Genomic DNA, 20,008 nt, shown 5'->3' with positions numbered 1-20,008 from the left:
TCCACTCAGGAGATTTAGTGAGATGAAGGTTTTTATGTATTATTTCCACTGCTTTATGATTTACAGTGATGTATTCAGGTTGGAAACTCTCTTCCCAAAATAAATTGAGATTTCAACACTTTCACTGCAGTAAATAGATAGTATAACCTGAAGACTTATGTTTTTGACACTGATTTGGAAATGCTTGATCTTAAAAGGAATGGAAGAGGACTGAAGGAACAGCCTCAGTGATAAGTTTTAAAGAAGACAATAATTGGTAAAAGTAAAAGAATACTGAAGAAGTAAATAATCAGTAAAATAATAACAGCAGTAAGAGTAACAGTAATAGCATGGATTATATATGGATGTTTCACAAAACATCTATATATACCATATTTAATTTGATTCTCATGTCTACTCTAAAATTAAATATCATTCTCACCTACATTTTGTGGACAAGGAACTTGGGTGAGATTGAGGGAAATACATGAAACTCACTGTTGAATTACCACACATATCCTAGCCAAGTTACTTTCACTAACTACTTTTAGAAGCCTCAACTTCTTCATTGAAAAATGACAATAACATGTGATTTGCAAATTTGTTTTCCAAACAATGATACTACATATATGAAACTTCCAAGCAACATATTTTATGCTTAATATATTACCAAAACATGGTTTAAAGGTAGTTTTCCTATTATCACTGACCTAGTAAACACTGTTAATAAAAAATTTAGGATTTAAGAAATTACGCAATTTTTATTTAGCCACATTATCTCATACAAAATAATATCATTATAATCAATTTCAACTTCCATTACATTTGTATGATATTTTTCAGTTAGCAAAATAGTAAATAAATAACAGAAGGCAGAAAATAAAGTTAAAAGGTATACATGGCTCTAGCATGGAATAAGCATCACTCTACAAATTCCAGAAAGCAAATATCTTAGTATGGTTCACTAAATAGAAGATAGAGGCTCACCTTCCTTAAAAGCATGAGTTAATAAAATAAAAATCAACATTTTTTGAGTGCCATTTATAACCAGGCACTATTTTAAGCCATTTGCTTTCCTTGTGCCATTTATTATTTACCATAAATTTATGCAGTTAAATATTATTACTATTTTGCAGATGAGATCACTGAGACTTGGTGTACTGAGTAGAGAATTTATGACTTGCATACAAATTTAGAGGACTGCAACAAGCACTGAACATTATTATCATGTTGAATGCACACTAATCATTTTATGTTTTCTGTAAATATTTTATATCCGCATGGACACAAAGCCTCAAAACCGTCAGAATTATGGACGATGTTTCTCTGGTATGCTTTAAGATCAACTTCCAAATTGAACAATTATTAAAAATAATATATACATTCTTCCAATAGGGAAAATTGAACTCAATGACATGTTGAATTGTGCTCATATCATGAACTGAGGAGCTTCCTTGGTGTATCTGTGTTAAATCTTTTTCTAATATCTCCCCTTCTTCTCTGAGTATGAACACAAAGAATCACAGGAGTAAAAACAGAGGAGTGGTTTATACTTCTAAGATGAATCATGAAAGGCAACATAGAAGGACTTACTGTTGAGATGGGCCTTAAAATAAGACTAATGTTTTCCAAATCAAGTGCAGGAAATATCTTATTCATTGCTATGTTCTAAGGGCTGGTACAATGCAGGGTCGAGTGATCGGCTTTTTGCACAAAAGATGAAATGAAAGGAGACACTAAATATATTGCATAATGTATGCAAAAGAGCCTATTATAGACTATAACAGATTATTTAACAGTTTTGGTAAAATTTGAATCTGAAAAATATAAATTACATTGAGGTATGGTATTAAATTTGGGGCACTATTTGCAATTTGAGTGTCACAATGAGTTGTGATGAAATCTAATTTTTTTTAACAACAGACCAAAGATTTTATCTAGGAAGTTAAGTTATTATTGTCACCTAGAGCCAGCATTCATAGAGGATTTTGCTGTCAAGTAGGTTTTGTTTCGGCATCTGTTAATTTCAAGGCATTTAGAGATGTGAGTCCCTTGGGAGCAAATATCATACTTTAGACAACACCGTATACTCAGTGCCTAGCAGTTTCCTTGACATAAAGTAAGAATTCAGTACATGTTCCATGAATAAATGAATGTATCTGAGCTTGCATCCCACAATGCACATATGATTTGCTTTCAAGTCATTAATTTAGTCTTAGGAACAAAAACCAATAAAGTTCTATGAAAAGGGTGCTATGCTAGGTATTGGAATCCACCAAAAAATATGAAGGGTATATGAAAGACCTAGGTATAAAAAAAACAATCACAAGTAAAATGAAAAATAATTCAAGGTACAATAAATGAGATTCCATACAGATATTGGCTAAATTTCCTCTCCCACTTGATTTTCATTATTCTAGAATTTACTGTAACTTTTTGTATTTAGAGGTAAAAATAATATATAATTGAATTCCAAAATAATATTCTATATAATATATATAATATGATTGCCTATTGAAAGTTTAACAGCAATGATTGAATATCCTTAGAAATTCAACAGTTAGTGATTTATGGCATGAACACTCCATAAATAAAAATGTATTTCATCACAGATCATGACAGAAAACTTAGCAAAAGAGAACACAAAACTCCAAATTTTTCTGTTGAACTTCCAGGATTGGTATGTACTATTCTCTTACAAATCTCAGTAAACATATAATTAGTGCAGCAATTTAGAACTGAAGATGAAAACCAAGATGTGTTTCTTCTTTACCATGTAAAATTGTCATAACCATACTGAGTGAAAATCAGCACCTATATCTCAGTTTCTTTAACTATAAAAGTCAATTAATCTTTTTTTCACCTAGCAGACTCATCACTTCCCAGGTCAAGTTGCATAGTGAGTTGATCTAAATCATTGGTCCGATGGCCAGGTAAGAAAGTAGGGGGAAATCCTGAAGAAGTTGCATGCTGTTCTATAAAGTAGATCTCTCTGCATTGTCTGTAAGCAAGTGGAGAGCACTAGCCATTAATGGAAGAAGTGGGCTACTTCTGCAGCTCAGAGTGTTCAGAAGAATATTGGGTTTAAACATTCTTCAATGTATTGACTCAGAATTGTCCACTCTGGGTCTCAATCTGTCCCTGATCTTGGTGTAGTAGACTTTCAGTGTTTACCCTTATTATTAAGCTCAGCTATTGTCCATTTGTGTTTTCTATTTTGGAAATTTTATGTTTGATTATTATATCGATATGCTTGATTTACTGGTCTGTTTTACTGGTTTTATATACTAAGAATTTTTATATACTATACATACTTACATATATTCTATTATTATGTAATAGAATCTTAATATATATAACATGACATACGAGTAAATATTCTTAATATAAATAATGTTATATAATATATTAAGAATACTTTTTATTATTTTAAAATGTTTTAATATTTAAAATATTAACAAAATTAATATCTATGTTCCGTGTCCCACCTCCAGTTTGAACTTTGACTTTTAGTTTTATTTATAATGCTTTTTAAAATAAGAAATTGTCCTTATCAATGTTTAGAAAGTAAATGTATTAACCTTTTCTTTTACAGTTTCTTTCCTTGATTTTACTATTTTAGGAAGTCAAGCTATTAAGTCAGAGATTTTCTTTTAATAATAATGCTACTCATATTGATAATAAATTTGGAAAATACATAGTGATAAGAAAGTCCTCATATCCCTAAAACCTTTAAACCATTACTGGACATATTTTAGCATATTTATGCCCTACATTCATGCTATGTGTATTTTTCTGCATGTTTGAAATAATACCAAGGGTCCAATTTTCTCTTTCACTTTTTTCTCTTAGCATTTTCTCAGGGCATTAATACTGGCTGTGTACTACCCAAATCAGGATATTCACCATGACTATTGCTGGAAAGTTAGCTTGCTTTTATTTTTCCCTATTATAAATAACGCTGCAATCAACATCTTTGTATATAGTTTTCCGTTTCCCCAGACAATGGGTTATTTCCATAGGATAGATTCAAGCAAAATGGAATTCTGATTCAAAGGACATGAAGTACTTAAGAAACATAATGCATATTGTCAAATTTCTCTAGCAGTATGTCCTCCCTCCACAATTATAAGTACTCACACAGTTCCCAACAGAAGAGTCTACTGCTTTTAGTGGTCATAATTTGTCTTTGGGCCATGCACCCACATATATGCACACACACAATCAACTCTTACCCATGTTTTAAGTGGAAATTATAGTGATGCTTGCCTCCTTTTGGTTATAGTTCAAGGTAAAGAAAAAGTAAATTGTGGCTTATGAGTTATTGGTTGGAAGTAGGGTATCATTTGTCAAAGAAGTCATTGGCCTGAAATATCAGCAACTGTATAAACACATATGCCCCCATCACAGATTTTCTACTCTTGTTCTGTTATGGAAACACAAAGCCTTATTGATTGCATTCTGGAATTAAAGCTCAGCTTGATGGTTGAAAACATACCATTGCCTATAATACATTTATTTTTGAGACTTGTTTTATTGTAGTAGCTCAAAAAATCAATTTGTGGAGCCCAGTTAGACTGACTTTTAAGAAACAAAATAACCTTTTATTATTTTGTTTGTTTGTTTGTTTTGCGGTAACCGGGCGTCTCACCGTTGTGGCCTCTCCCGTTGCGGAGCACAGGCTCTGGACGCGAAGGCTCAGCGGCCATGGCTCACAGGCCTAGCCGCTCCGCGGCATGTGGGATCTTCCAGGGCCGGGGCACGAACCCGTGTCCCCTGCATCGGCAGGCGGACTCTCAACCACTGCGCCACCAGGGAAGCCCCTAACCTTTTTTTTTCTTTCTCCCCTCTGGTCCTCATGTAATTTTAGTCCTACTCTTCTATGGTCTTATGACCTCATGGTACTTAGAAAATTCCATAAAACCAGTATTAGATAGTTTGCGGTGAAGATGACCTGATTGAGATAGAGAAAGAAAGGGGCATTTTTACAGGTCTTAATTTGTTCAGTTTCTTCTTTTTTTCAACAGTTTTGTTGACACCACATTATGGTGGTAATAGTATGAAGGGTGTTTGTGTATGTCTAAGCTCAATTTGCACAGGTCATAATTAATGGTTCAGTGCAGAGAACCTCTGTGAGCTATCAGCTGATGCATCTTGATTCATATTTATTTTTCTTCATTTTACTATGCTCCCTTATTCTGGGAGTTTGTATTGATGGACTTAAATATGGCACATCAGGATCTAAGGTCAAATAAAAAAGTGAGAAGACTCTCAGGTGACATAGAAATAGATGTATATAGAGTTCATCAAAGATGCTCACATTTCTTCTAAAGAAACACATTCTGTATTGGTAGTGTAAACAGCTTTTTCAAATTTAATGTCTATAAAAATTATCTCATTGGCTGAGTCTCCCTAGTCAAGGCTGTTGAGAAGGAAGGTAGAAGAAAAAAAAGCAGAAGGAGCCTGGAGAAGCATGCCATGTTGAGGTTTAAGAACATCAGTGTCATGGGGTTAGGGAACATGATGGCTGAAAATACCTAAATACCTCTCAGAGTTTCCTCTGTCCTTCTGTTTCTTCATTTGTATGTATTTGTGTGTGTGTGTGGTAATAGCACATAGCATGAGATCTACCCTCTCAAATTTTGAAGTGAACAATAGCATATCATAAATTATAGGAACCATGTTGTACAGATATTTCTAAAACCTATTCATCCACTCTTTCTTTGAATTATTTAGTCGTTTATTTACTGCACTTACACTGAGCACAGGCTCCAAGCTGGGGACTGGTTGTCTACATGCTCAGAGTCCAGCTGTAGAAGCAGACACGTGAATGGATAAGAACAATTCACTGAGCCAAGTCTTGGTTTGAGGCATGCCCACAGTGCTGCCATATCCCTAGAGAAAAGGGACCAAGCTAACAGAGCTGAAAAAGGTATTCTAGAAGCTGAGCCGAAATTCATTGAGTTGGATCTTGAAAACTACATAGACATTTTTTTTTTTTTAATGAGAAGATGGAGAAATAAGAACAGGCAGAAAGAGCACCATTTTGCCAGCAGGATCTTGGGCAAGTTTGAAGGTAATCTGACTGGAGGAAAGGTCACATGGAGTGAGTGTATCAATAGAATGAGATTATGGAAAGTCTTTTATGCCAGGTAGGAACTTTGAACGTTTTCTCTTTTCCTGTAGCAGAACAACATGTTTTATATTTTTCTATTTAAATTTATTCTCAAACAGCAGCCAGTTTTAGTCAGGCCACTTAACACTTCTGCAAACCTTTAATGACTTTCATTTCACTCAAAATTAGTCCAACTAAAAATGGTTTATAGAACAATGCAGACTTCCCTGTTCATTCTTCTCAGCTTTTCTTGGGCTGCCCTCTCATTCACTTGAATCCAGCCACTAGGCCCTCTCTCTGATGTTCCTATAGCCTGGAAATCTCATTCCCTAAAATCCATACCACCTGCTGACTCCCTAGCCTAGTGCTTTGCTGAAGCATCTCCCAGCTTTAGTGAACCATTCTACTTAATGGTGACTGATATCTTTAACCCAGCAACCCCTTCCCCTTCTCAGCTTTATGTATTATCATAGAACTTATCACTGTTAGAGTATTGTACATCTTATTCATTTACAGTCCTCCTTTGGTATCCATAGGGGATTGCTTCCAGGAGGTGCTGTGGAAATCTGCAGGTGCTCAAGTCCCATAGTTGGCCCTCCTTAACAGTGGGTTCTGCATCTGCGCATTCAACCAACCTAAGATGGTAAACATAGTATGTTCATAGTATGTAACCCATGGATATGGAAAGCCAACTATCTAATTTTCTGGCTCCTCTCTTTAAAATGTAAGTTCCAGGGCTTCCCTGGTGGCGCAGTGGTTGAGAGTCCGCCTGCCGACGCAGGGTTCGTGCCCCGATCCGGGAAGATCCCACATGCCGCGGAGCAGCTGGACCCGTGAGCCATGGCCGCTGGGCCTGTGAGTCCGGAGCCTGTGCTCCGCAATGGGAGAGGCCAAAACAGTGAGAGGCCTGCGTACTGCAAAAAAAAAAAAAAAAAAAAAGTAAGTTCCATAAGGCAGATACTCTCATCTGCTTTATTTATTCATGTATCTCTGGCACCTGGTTATCAGTCAATAAATATCTCTGGAATGAATAAACATCATTCTTCTCTAAACATTGGTGCATAAAAAATAATTTTAAGACCTTATTGGATACTATTTTATTCATAAAAAAATTACCCCAAATGCAGCGTATTGATGAACTTTTATATAAAACATAGTATAATGATACATTTTCTAACCATTTATAAAGAAGGCAACTTGAGATTTGTAGGGTACCTGACACCTCTGCATTCCCTACCACATGGCTTAAGGCAACCTGGTGACTCACTGGACTTGTTTCCAAATCTGTGGCATAAGGCGGGTTAGATTTCCAAATCTGAAGGCTTTTTCCTCAGCTCTAATTTGCTGTGTACTTCCTCAGTGTTAGCTCTCAGGTAGATCAAGTTCAACCTATCTCAGAATTCCATCATTGGGTAGGAGAAAGTATGGGCCAAGAACATACTGGAGTCTTAGAGAATACTCAGTAGTGTCTTCGAGTAAATTACTAGAAATTTTGATACATAAAGTAATGGAAAGATGTGAAAGAGATAGAAAATTATAAAAATTGTCAAACATTTCTTCCTTCTTGTGCTTCTCACTTAATACTTTCTTATCCTGATACAGTCAAGCTACTAATATTTGAAGAAAACAACTAATATGTGGCAAGAAGATTGGGACATGAAGCTTCCTCTTAGGTTTCACTCATTCTAATACATTAGTAAGAATCACACCCACTTTTGGCTTCACCATATAGCAGGCATAGTACCATATTGCCTGGGAGTGCTACCTTTTGGGGAGATGCTTAGAGTTTGGGAAGCTTGAGGAGAACCAGAGTGAGACCCTTGAGAAATGAGGTATAGAGTGTATGATTCTTGCTCTAATTGATCAGAAGGGGAATGCCATTGCTTCCTTTTCCTTTGAACACAGCTGGAGAGAAAAGCTCTAAAGAACAAGGTAAGAAATAGAAAAAAAGGCTTTTTTTTTTTTTAAACTGACCTCAAATCTAGACTTTGTGCTGAAGGAAGAAATGCTATTCTTTTTTTTTTTTTTTTTGCAGTACACGGACCTCTCACTGTTGTGGCCTCTCACGTTGCAGAGCACAGGCTCCAGACGCTCAGGCTCAGCAGCCATGGCTCACGGGTCCAGCCGCTCCACGGCATATGGGATCTTCCCGGACCGGGGCACGAACCTGTGTCCCCTGCATCGGCAGGCGGACTCTCAACCACTGCGCCACCAAGGAAGCCCAAGAAAGGCTATTCTTAATGACAACACATAGTTTAGAACAGCTCCTCATGGTGGGAAACTAATAAACACTAGCAGTTGCATGTTAGATTGTCATAAAGAACATTATTATTCCATATGCTTAAACTGTGCATGAATTAAGCACAAAGGTAGAAAGCTAGTCAAGCTTTCTGAGATTGTGGATTTAGAATTTAAGTCACAGTTAACACAATTGCATTTGCTTTCATCAGCTGGGAAGAATATTCGTGGGTAATAACAGTAATAACAAAATTAACACTAGTTGCTCAAAAGTGTTTACTACTTTTGTGCCCAGATCATGGGTATTTTACTTAGTTTAGTTTCATTTACATAGTTTAGCTCAAGCGAAAGCAATTTTTTTCTGTAAAGGGTCAGATAGTGAATATTTTAGTATTTGCAGGCAAATAGGCTCAGTGTCCATCACAACTACCCAACTCTGCAGTTGTAGCCATGTAAAAAAGTGGGCCTCGCTGTGTTCCAATACAACTTTATTTATAAAAGAAGGCAGTGGCAAGATTTGGCCATGGGTTGCAGTTCAAGACCTCTGGTTTAGTTCATTTGACAGCTATGACAACTCTAAGGTATTATTCTTAACCCCAATTTATTGGTTAAGAATAATATTGGAAAATGGTTCTCAAGACTAGGACCAATAAGTTAGCTGGGATGTGGAAGGAGTAGTGTTCTAATATTTGTCTATCTGATCCCAGCGTCAACAGCCTTTTCCCTACATTGCATTTTTTACTCGTTTGTGACAGATAAAGGTGTCCTTCCTGCCTTCAATGTACCCTTCCATTCCAGGAACCACTGGATTTAGAAGACATGTTGGTTCCATCAGTTCTTGTTCAGCTCCAAACATCAGTGGGGAATCTGTGTCTGCTGTTTCTCAAGTACAGGTGCTGCTCTGGTCCTCAAGGATGTTTGCTGACTTTACCTCTTCATCCTGTCTCTCTTTTTCTGTCTATACCGAAAACCTGATATATGAGCTTTATTTTAGTGTCAAACTCAATTTGTCAGTGCTACCATCTTTCCTTGTGTAGTTCTGAAAAACAAGGGAGTTGGTTTGAAACCAAGGGCTTACACATTGAACACTACTCAACTCTAATGAAATTCCTTTTTGTTGGGAAGAAAAAAATCAGGCTGGAAAGTTGAAATCTGACCAAGTGGAGCAAAGGAAATAATAAGAAAGGAACTATTTTTTGGAGGGAATAGTGCTGGGCCAAGAAATCAAGATTCACTGGTTTAGTAGTTTTCAGCTAAGCTGAATGGGCTTGGATTTGTCACCTAGTGTCATTATGATGGAATATAAATGACATAATTTGAAAGAATGACCTTTTCAAGTTTCCAGAGTTAACTTGTACACATTGATAGAGATATCATAGGCATCATGAACCCTGATTGGTACACATATTGAAGGGCCGATTCTCAATCCCCCTGCCTTTCCACATCATTAGTTCTATCCCAACACCTATCTTCATTGTCCTTCTCCTGGTCATCAGGACCCCTCCTCTTCAAGACCAAGAATGTTACCCTCACCTAGAGTTTTTTCTTCGTTCTGGTTTCCAGTATGAGAAGGAAAAATCTCCTCAACAAGAGATGAGGATGATGAGAAGGACAACTTACCCTTCTTGGAAAATCTGTTTCCAACCTAGAGGAAAATAGCATTCTCCCTTCTGCAAGCCCAGTGGCATATAATATAGCATTCATAGCATCTTATAGCCATAATCAGATATAAGTAGCAACTGTTCCCTCAGAGAATATCAGGGTCTACTGTCAACTTACACTTATAAAACAATGTTCTGAAAAACTACAAGAAACACTCACACCAGGTACTGCCTTAAATACAAGAGCAATTTTCTAATATTAATCCCAAAGAATTACATTAACACGCAAGCTTCAATTCACCCAATTTTAACATCTTGTTTTCTCTAAAACCAAGCAATCAGAGCACATTCTCAGGTTGGCACTAATACAAAACAAGCAAATCCACAGCTCCACTGAGATTAATGTGTTTATTTGTACAACTAAAGGTGTGTGGTCTAATGTCAACCTTCAGCTTGGAATGCCATGGTTTTAAAAATAAAATATAAATTTCATTTTTAATGGCAGCAGTTAAAAGAAAGCAAACACTTTGCTTTCCTCCCCACCAAGGATTCTTTCGTAAATTTGGGGAATGAATTGTTCCACTGTCTCTTTCCACTTTGCTGTTTTAGTTTCCTGGAACTGCCTTGAGCCTGTTTTTCCACTGGTAGTCAGAACTGCTCAGACTTGGTGCTTCCTGGAGTATGTAAAATTTCAGCTTTGCAGGAGGCTTAGAATGTTGGCTCAGGTAATGTGACCGCATACACAAGAGCTTGATTTTTAAGACCGGTTAATGTGAAATGCTTTATAAAGAACATCATTAACTGCCTCTAATGAAGGACCTTCACCTTCTGGAGAAACTCCTTCAGAGCATTCAGAGATTTTTTAAAATGGTTCATTCTTTACATTCCTCTTACATGTATCATCAGGTCCTTCAGATGTAGAGGGAAGAAGAAAGAAGCACGAGGCTATCCTAATTGAGATTTCAATTTACATAATATTGGAAGATATACTGGGTAACAACATGCACTTTCCAATTACAAAGCGTTAATTTATCTTTTTTAATGAGGAAACTGACATTTGTTCTGTACCTACCATGTGTTCAGTGCTTTACATTTGTTATCTTTCACAGTCTCTGTAAGATACATACTGCTATCCTGTCGCCCTTGATGAAAAATCAGAGAAGCTAAGCTAGTTGCCTACAGTCACATAGTATTATAACGTGGGAAATAAGATTAAAAATTCCAGAATCAGAACACTTGGGTTCATATTTCACCTCCATCACTTGCTGATAGGACTTAAATCTGTCTTAGAAACTACACAACAGGGTTGATTTTTATATTTTCAACATAAAAATATTGATGTTATCATAAAATGAAAATGTTGTGAAAAAAATGATTTAAAATATTTTAACATATGATAGAGAAAGTTTGATAAATAAGATACAGGACAGCTTAAAATATAAAACAAAAATATAAAACAATGTAAAATCTTAATATAAAATAGGCAAAGTGTATGATTAGTAAATGGAACAATAATAATAACCAATAAGCATAATCATTTTTATTCCATTAGTTACTAATGAACTTTATAAATGAAGTAAGAAGTTAGTATGTTATTTTAATATATTGGCAAAAAATAGTAAATGATATTTAGCATTGGAGAAACAGGCACTTTCGTAAGCAAAAATAAGAGAGCCACAGTGCAATTTTCTCAGAGGGTAGGTTTCTAATATTTAAAAAAATATATTTTCTTATATATTCAAACTACCAAAATATGTAATATCTGGGTTTTATCCTGAAGAAATAATTGATGTTGTGGGCTAAACTGCACCTTCCCACCAAATTCATAGGTGGAAGCACTAACCACCAATGTGGTTGTATTTGGAGATGGGACCTTTGGAAGATAATCAGGTTTAGATAAATTCATGATGGTAGGACTCTCACAATGGAATTAGTGTCCTTATAAGAAAAGGAAGAGATGCCACAGCTCTCTCTGACACCTGACAACACAGTGAGAAGGTGGCCATCTGCCAAAAAGAGGGTCCTCGCCTTCACTTTATATTGTGCTACAGGTCACAATTTTTTATATATATATATATATATATATATATATATATATAAACAGACACACTCTGGAGTATATTTAAAATCATCTCAATATACGTATAGTATTAGTGTATTAGTTTATGCAGGGTTCGGCAGAGAGCTATATATATATATATGGACAGAGAGAGAGAGAAAGAGAGGGTGAGATTAACTATAAGGAAGTGGCTCAAGTAAATACAGAGGCTAAGAAGTCCCAAGATCTGGAGTCAACAAACTGGGATGGGGAAGAACCGATGATGTAAGTTCCAAAATGAAAGCTGGCAGGCTGGGGACCCAAGAAGAGCTGATGTTTTGGTTTGTATACAAAGGCAGAAAAAACTGATATTCCAGGTCAAGCAGTCAGGCAGAAGCAGTTGTCTCTTACTCAAGGGAGGATCAGCTGTTTTGTTCTATTCAGACTTTCAACTGATTGGATGAGGGTCACCTACATTAGGGAGGATAATCTGCTTTATTCAGTCTACTGATTCAAGGGCTGACATCAAGAAACACCCTCACAGATGCACCTGGAATAATGTGTGACCAAATATCTGGGCCCCCATGGACCATTTAAGTGGACTAATAAAATTAACAATCTTATATATAGTATATAGGCTAAGCTAAATTCACTATACATGGTTTTTATTTTCTCTGTTTAATTTGGATAATACTTATTGCTGTGTCTTCAAGTTTGTTGATTTGTTTTCATATGTGTCCAAATTGCTATTAATCCTATTCCATGTATTTTTTATTCCAGTGTTGTATTTTTCATCTCTACAGGTTCCCTTGGATCTTTTTATATATTCCATTCTAAAATTGTATTCATATTTTCTGATACTTATTTAAATATCTGGAGCATAGTATACTATCTGTTTTAATGTTCTTTTCTATTAATTCTATCATCTCTCTTACTTCAAGGTCTGTTTCTACTGAAAATGTTTTTTCAATAGGTCACATTTCTCTGCTTTTTTATAATCTAGTGATTTTTATTTGAATAATGAAGTCTGTGAATGTTATGCTCTTAATTGCTAGATTTTACTTCACTATTTTAAAAAACAGTGGCTTTATCTGGCAGGTAGTTTTGTTACTTTTGTGTTAGTTTCATGATTTTGAGGCTTTTTTTTAAATGAAAGGCAAGTGACTACTCTTTATTTTACAGAAAGGTTTCCAAGTTTTAAAAAATACAAGCTTCTTTAAATTATCTGATTCTCTTGTTTTTAAATCGACTTGATTTATTGCATTTATTTTTCTAAAGGAAGGTATCACTGTGATTTACTGAAAAAAGGCTTATTATTACATCCAATTGCAGATAATTTTATCATAGTCCTTGCCAGAGTTTTATAGAATAATGTAAATGAAGATTTAATTTAATACTTTGTAAACTGTCTTGTTACACAAACAGACCTTTTAATATGTCATACAGTTCCTAGAAAATGAAAATTACTGTTATGCCTCTGCCATAGAGGGTGATTCTATGGTAAGATAAATGTTGAACATAATACTAAGTCAAAATAAGCATTGGGTTTTAAAACACGTGAAGATTGTTTTTTTAAAGGTTTATTTTTGAGGAGGACCAGAATTTAATATGGAAAAATTATCTTTTATGGCATAGCTCCTCTCTTATCTCTACTGATTGTTCTGTGTATTTAACAAGGTGTCTCCCATAGGAGTCTATAATAATATCCAACTCTGTGTGATCTCTGAGAATTATTTGGCTTACAGTTCCACAGTAATGCTTCTTTCCTTGAGTTTTTATTATCTGCTTTGTGGGATTTCACTCTATACATGAACAGGTTGGTATTCAGCTAAAGACTCAAGAAGACCCCTGATAAAAACATTTCAGAGTTTTTTCTAGACATCTCCTTTCTCTTGGACACTCAGTTCCACATATTATAGCTGCCTTGGCCATCCTTACTTTTATCCCTGCCTTTTCTACTCAGCAAGATTGCTGGTCAATCTGACATCACCTGACAGACTCTCATTCTGTAATTCCCTCCAGTCAGAAAGCTGGGACAATCATAGGGCTCACCCACCTTGTTTGTTTTGCTTTTTTCAGGCATCAATAAAAATGCTGAATGTTGTCCAACATGTTAAAATGGTTACTTTCTATATTTTGTCCATTTCTTTTTCATTTATATTACAAGAGGGTAATTCTGCACTATTTCATTTAATCACGGTCAGAACCTAAAGTTTAAAATGCATTCTATATTTACTTTCCATCTCAAATTATGTCTAGCCATGTTGTACAATGCATCTTATTAGTGATGCTACAATAAGATTAAATGCAGTTAAGACACTCAAAATGTCAACAGTATGAAAATGGTCCCAACTTTAATTTAAACTGTGTCCTGTAATTTCAGGAAGTATTTAAATCCAAAAATTTAAAACTGAATAATTTTACAAGTTAAAGTCTACAATGAATTAATGCCTAAAATGAAATTCTTCTTCCTTGTGAATTAAAGTTCAAGAAAATTCAAATTTAAAATTCATCCTTCCCCATTTCTTATTTGGCTCAGTTTCAGCAAGACATTCTTGATGCTTGGTTGGGTCAAAATTCCTTTTGTAGTAGCCAGAAGCCTCTCGTTCTGTCTCTGTCTCTGTCTCTTTGTCTCTGCCTGTCTTTCTCTTGCTCCATCTCTGTCTCTCTCCTTCCCCTTATGTTTTAGTTCCATGGTAAATTCTATCTTTATCTTATTTCTCAAGGAGTCTAAATAGAATTCACATTATAAGCACTGACCATCAGAGAATGTCATACGTGTTATTACTAACTTCTTGCAAGTTTTAGAAATGTTCAGTAGTGGTAGCCCAGGTCACCAGGTATTTTAAATAACTTTTTCTCCCATCTAGTATATATTTATAAATATATCTATATCATATTTATAACTGTGTCAATATATGTCTCTCTTATTTCCCATTTCTCCTTTTATCCTTGAAAATAATTACTAATGCATGAATTCTTTCCAGTGACATAATGTTCACTCTTCCCTGTTTAGTCCTTTGCCCCAGTGCCTGCTTCTACTACTTCTCACCGTGAAATTTGTCATAGCTATTCTTTTTGCCTCACAGGGAATTATTTAATCTAGAGCTAACTTGAGACCATCTGGAAGAGGTGAACCTGTGGACAAGGTCACATTCAGGTTTTGTGGGGTCTGAAGTTTATATAATTTGCAACGTCCTCTTATTAACAAAAAATAACATGGAATTTCAATTACTAAACAAACTATGACCTCTGATACTGCTCCTGTGTGTAATGCCTTTGGGTGGGTTAGCACAGAGATGGAAGGAATATTCTTGGAATCATGGCCTGTATTTGGATGCCTAAAAATAGTATGACCCTTCATGAAAGTGATCGAGATCCGCATGCATATATACCGCTCAGCCCAAACTACGTGTCTCTGTTTTAACTTCCTTTTAGTTGGATCTCCAAAAATGTCTATGGCAACTCCCATCTCATCCATAAACTGGGGAAGACAGATGAGGGAAATTCAGAGTCTAAATAACTAATGGTCATAACTGATTATGGCTCAGATAGCTTAATTTTGCCAATTTTATAAAACATATGGCCCTATGAACACATTGCTAGGAAATTTCTGAGAGCTTTGGAGGGAAACTACATAAGAGGGACCCTGAAGCCTATGCTTCATTACTTTCACCATAAAGCAACTTATGCAGAAGCACTTCCATGCATCCAAGGTTAGCCTCTGGTCCTAAAAGAAGAATACAATTTGGATCCCCTAGTCTACCACTACATGACTACTCCTGGGACTAACAATTAGAAGTTGGGGACCTAGTACCTTTGTCTAGTTCATGGGCAACTCATGTGCCTAATGTTTGAAAGGAAAAAAAAAATATTCCTCTCCTTTACTATCTAAAAGGCTAAGAAGATTCTTTCCCTTATAATGAAATGTTTGCCTTGCCCAACCCTGCTCGGGAAAAGATGCATTTTCATATCTCAATATCAAGGCACAGAAAGTTGGCCCACTCCTCTGCTGAGGCCAGTTGTAGCCTCACCTGAGTTTGTGGCTAGGATCCACAGAGCTAGCATGTGCTGTGGCCACTCTAGAGGACAATGCATGACTTTAGCTTCCACAGCAACCTATGTGCTAAGGCCAAAGCTTTTGTAAGTGTAAGGTCAAGGTTTAACAGCTACCCCATGCCTTCTGTCATTGAGCCTGCAATCCATAACTATGGAAATTTTCTCCTTGCAGAAGCTAGTGTGTCTAATATTTGCTTGCCAGACCAGTCTCCATGGTTTTGCTGAAGAGTCAGAACTTCTATGCTATTACTACATCCAGGGGCTGCCATACCAAACTCCATGGTCCACAACTTTCCTGAGGCTCACTTTTGCAAAAAACAAACAAAGCCTAAGCCCTACTGCATGGGGATTTATATATCTGGTGATGCTTCTATAAAGTATACTGTCTGACTTTACAAAAAATTGCCTTAAATGGTAGAGATCAATTAAGTTCAAAAGCCCACGTGCTCTAAGGCCTAAATCAGGTAGTCAGGTGACAGTGGTTACAATTCAACTAAAAAAATGGCCTTGTATCCCAGCATACGCCTGTAAAAATCATGAAGCTTAACATGTCATATCCACATAATAGGCTCAACGCTAGGTTGGTTGAACACAACAAAAATATTTCCAAGTATTGTTTTTTAACCTAATATCTGTTGTATAGACAAAGTTTAGTGCTAAGAATATTAATATTGGGGACATAATGTCAGGATTGTAATCCTTGCTCTGCCATTTACTAAATATGTAACTTTGGGAAATTTACTTCCCTTCTCTGTGCTTTAATGATGCTTTCCTCATCACTTAAACTGGGATAACACTATGATACAGTAACACTATATGATAATGTACAATAATGCTATGATATAGTATTGTTACAAAGATTAAATGACTTCATATTTGTAAAACACATAACAAGCACTTTCTAAGTGTTTATCAAGTATACATACATACACACATACATACATACATTAATTAATCAATTACAACCTGTTTCTCAAAGTTCACAACCTAATGCACCCAAATGAAATGAACTCGACCGAGCTCCAGCTCTTTCACTGCCATCACCACCACCTTGAAGGAAGAGCCCTTTCCACCAAGCTTACTGCATGGAACATCTATCCCAATCCTTCAGGCCCAAACTTCATATCTTGGGGTTTGAAGAGACTCAAAGATTGGCATTCTCCTTTCTTTCCTTAGCTCTGAACAAATTGAGAAATAAGATAACATAAGGCAGATGAGGCTAAAACACAAATTTTATTACTGTTAAAGCTAATGTTAATGAATATGGCTTATATTTGTAGTCCTGTAAACTTTCTGATACTGAACCTCAAAATTAAGCAACTTACCCACCCAGTCTGACTGTCCCAAATGGTACAGGTCTCCATACATGTGTCGTATGTATTTGTGTGTGTGTGTGTGTGTGTGTGTGTGTGTGTGTGTGTATTCCACTCTGTAAAACTTAGATGAGAAGTGGAGTAAAATACATATCCCTGCAGGCACCATGTACAGTAGTTAGTTCATAACCTCAGGAGCCTCCTGGGTGTAATCTGAAACTAGCCCCCATATGTGGAGGGCAAGAAGAGACAAAAGAAAGAGGCAGAGGCAGACAGTTCCAGGTTGATCAGTGGCAAGTTTAATAAAAAAAGGGAACTTACCTACAAGGCTTGCCTTTGGTGGCCAATAGGCTTCGAACTTGCCCACCAAAATCTTTTTATAGTTTATATACAGGTGTTATATACAGTTTATATACAGATGTTTTTTATAGTTTATATACAGGTGTTAAGTGGGCTCAGTTGTGTATACATCCAGATGGTTTCAATAACATATTGTTATTTCAAGGCATTGTCCATAGATAGCTTTTAGTGAGGGGAAGGCAAGCAAGATGTACATTCTAAGGTCAGGGGAGAGGGTGGGGAGCCTCCCTTTGGCCGGGTCCAGCTTGAGGGTCAACAGTGGTCACATTCTCTCAAAGACTTCCTACAACGTGTGCACCCATAATAATGGAATAAAGGAAGAAGAAATTACTTGACTATATGTCTCCAAATTATTTTTCCAAACTCACCAATCAGGAAATTGGAGAAGTGAGGGGATAGGAAGAGGTCAGCAGAATTGAGCTAACAGATAGGAAATCAACCATTGCCATTAAAACATTTGATCACAAAGCACATCCAAACGCAGTGGCTAAAAGCAACAATCATTTGCTCTTAACCATCTGAAGCTCAGATGAGTATTGGATGATCTAGGTCGGGCTCAGCTGGGTGGCTCTGTCTTAGCCTACAGGTTTGCTTGCTGACTGGAGTGACTCTAATCTTTGTGCATTTATTCTGGGGCCCAGGCTGAAGGGACATCAGAGACATATTCTTTTCAAGGTGATGGCAAAAGCATAAATGAGAAAGAGAATGGAAATACACAAGATGTCTTAAGACCTAGGCTCAGATCTGACACAATGTCACCTCCAGCCACATGCCATTTGACAAAGCAAGTCACATGGCTAAGCCCAGAATCAAGAGGTGGGAATACACTCTACCCACAATGAGGTGACAGAACTGGAGAGAGGCAGAGAAAAATGAAGAATTGGGGTCTGTTATTCAATCCACTTCAAGTCCCTAATCTAACTGTCTGGAATGCTAAGCAAGATTCCTGGTGTTAATCTCTATACTAAACACTGCTTATGGCACACACACTCATTTGGAGACCCTTGCTCTAAACAAACAAAAGAAGAAAAAGTAAACACCACATTCTTGCCTGAATTAATGATGCTTAGCTTTTGGTACATTCTCAAATTTTTTTTTAATGAATGAATGATGAATAATTATATGCCTTGAATGTTACCTACACTCACTGAGTCCCATAATTATAATACAACTGTGAATAATTTAGCTATTAAAATGGTCATGAATAATCTTTTGTTATTATTAATTCATAGATTTTTTCATTGATTTTCATAGATGCTTTTGAAAATTTGTTTTTGTTTTTGTTTCTCTAGTATCTCAAACTTTGCCTTTGTTTTCAAGGTTTTTTTTATGCTAAATTTATCCAATTTGTCAATTTAAAAAATATCTCCAGCCTTCTGTAACTTTAAAGCTTTCTTCTTACTCCTTAATCTTTTGTTTTGGACTCTGACATTGAATGATGGCTTTGGAATGAGAATAAATGACCAAAAACAGAAGGCCTTAGAGCTATAGGGCCTGCTTTCAAACAGATGGAGATTATATCTTGATTTCATGTTATTTCAGTTTATTTTTAAAATAAGAAATTGAAAAATCTACTGTAACCTAAAAGAACAAGATAAATATTGTGACAACATAAATGTCAACTGTGACTGAAGATTGACTTAGAAGCCCCACATTTTTAATAAATTTGCATATATGTGGTAAGACTACAAAGCAATTTTGAGAAAACCTCAGAATATATGAATGCATATGAATGTAAATGTAAATGACATCGAAATACTTTAGAAGATCAGCATAGTTTTAAATAGTTGGATTTCCTAAGCATTTATTGAGCACATACTACACTCACAACATAGGGTGAATCCTTGTGGGTATATAAAGATCAAAATGTCATAATGCAAAGGATTTTGTAGAGCTCTACCACTTACTCACTGGCCTGCATCATTCAGTTCAATCTGTTGAGCTTCAGTTATCTCATGTGTATAAGAGTAGGCATTAGTTTTGTTTGTTTGCTTTAATCTAGAACCAAGTCACTAGCAAGCTTCTTTAATTTGCACAAAATTTCTCATTTCCCAGTTTACATTTGAGGAAACTGAGAAACTAAGTATAAAACATATCAGGTTAACATAAAAGTAAAACCTTGGAAGAAGGAAACCAGATATGTAAACAAAAGCTCTAGAGTTGGCCCAGTTTTAAATCAAGCCTCTGTCACTTATCTGAGCTGAAAAAGAATTATTTGTTGTGCTTCTGAATCTTCTCAGGAAAATGGTGCAATGGCATTTTTCTATCTCATGGAAATGATGTGAGGAATGAAAAGGAAACCCAA

Source organism: Grampus griseus, assembly GCF_964374135.1.
Source record: "Grampus griseus genome assembly, chromosome: 4".
NCBI classification, from domain to species: domain Eukaryota; kingdom Metazoa; phylum Chordata; class Mammalia; order Artiodactyla; family Delphinidae; genus Grampus; species Grampus griseus.
Note: the sequence above shows the minus strand (reverse complement) of the source record.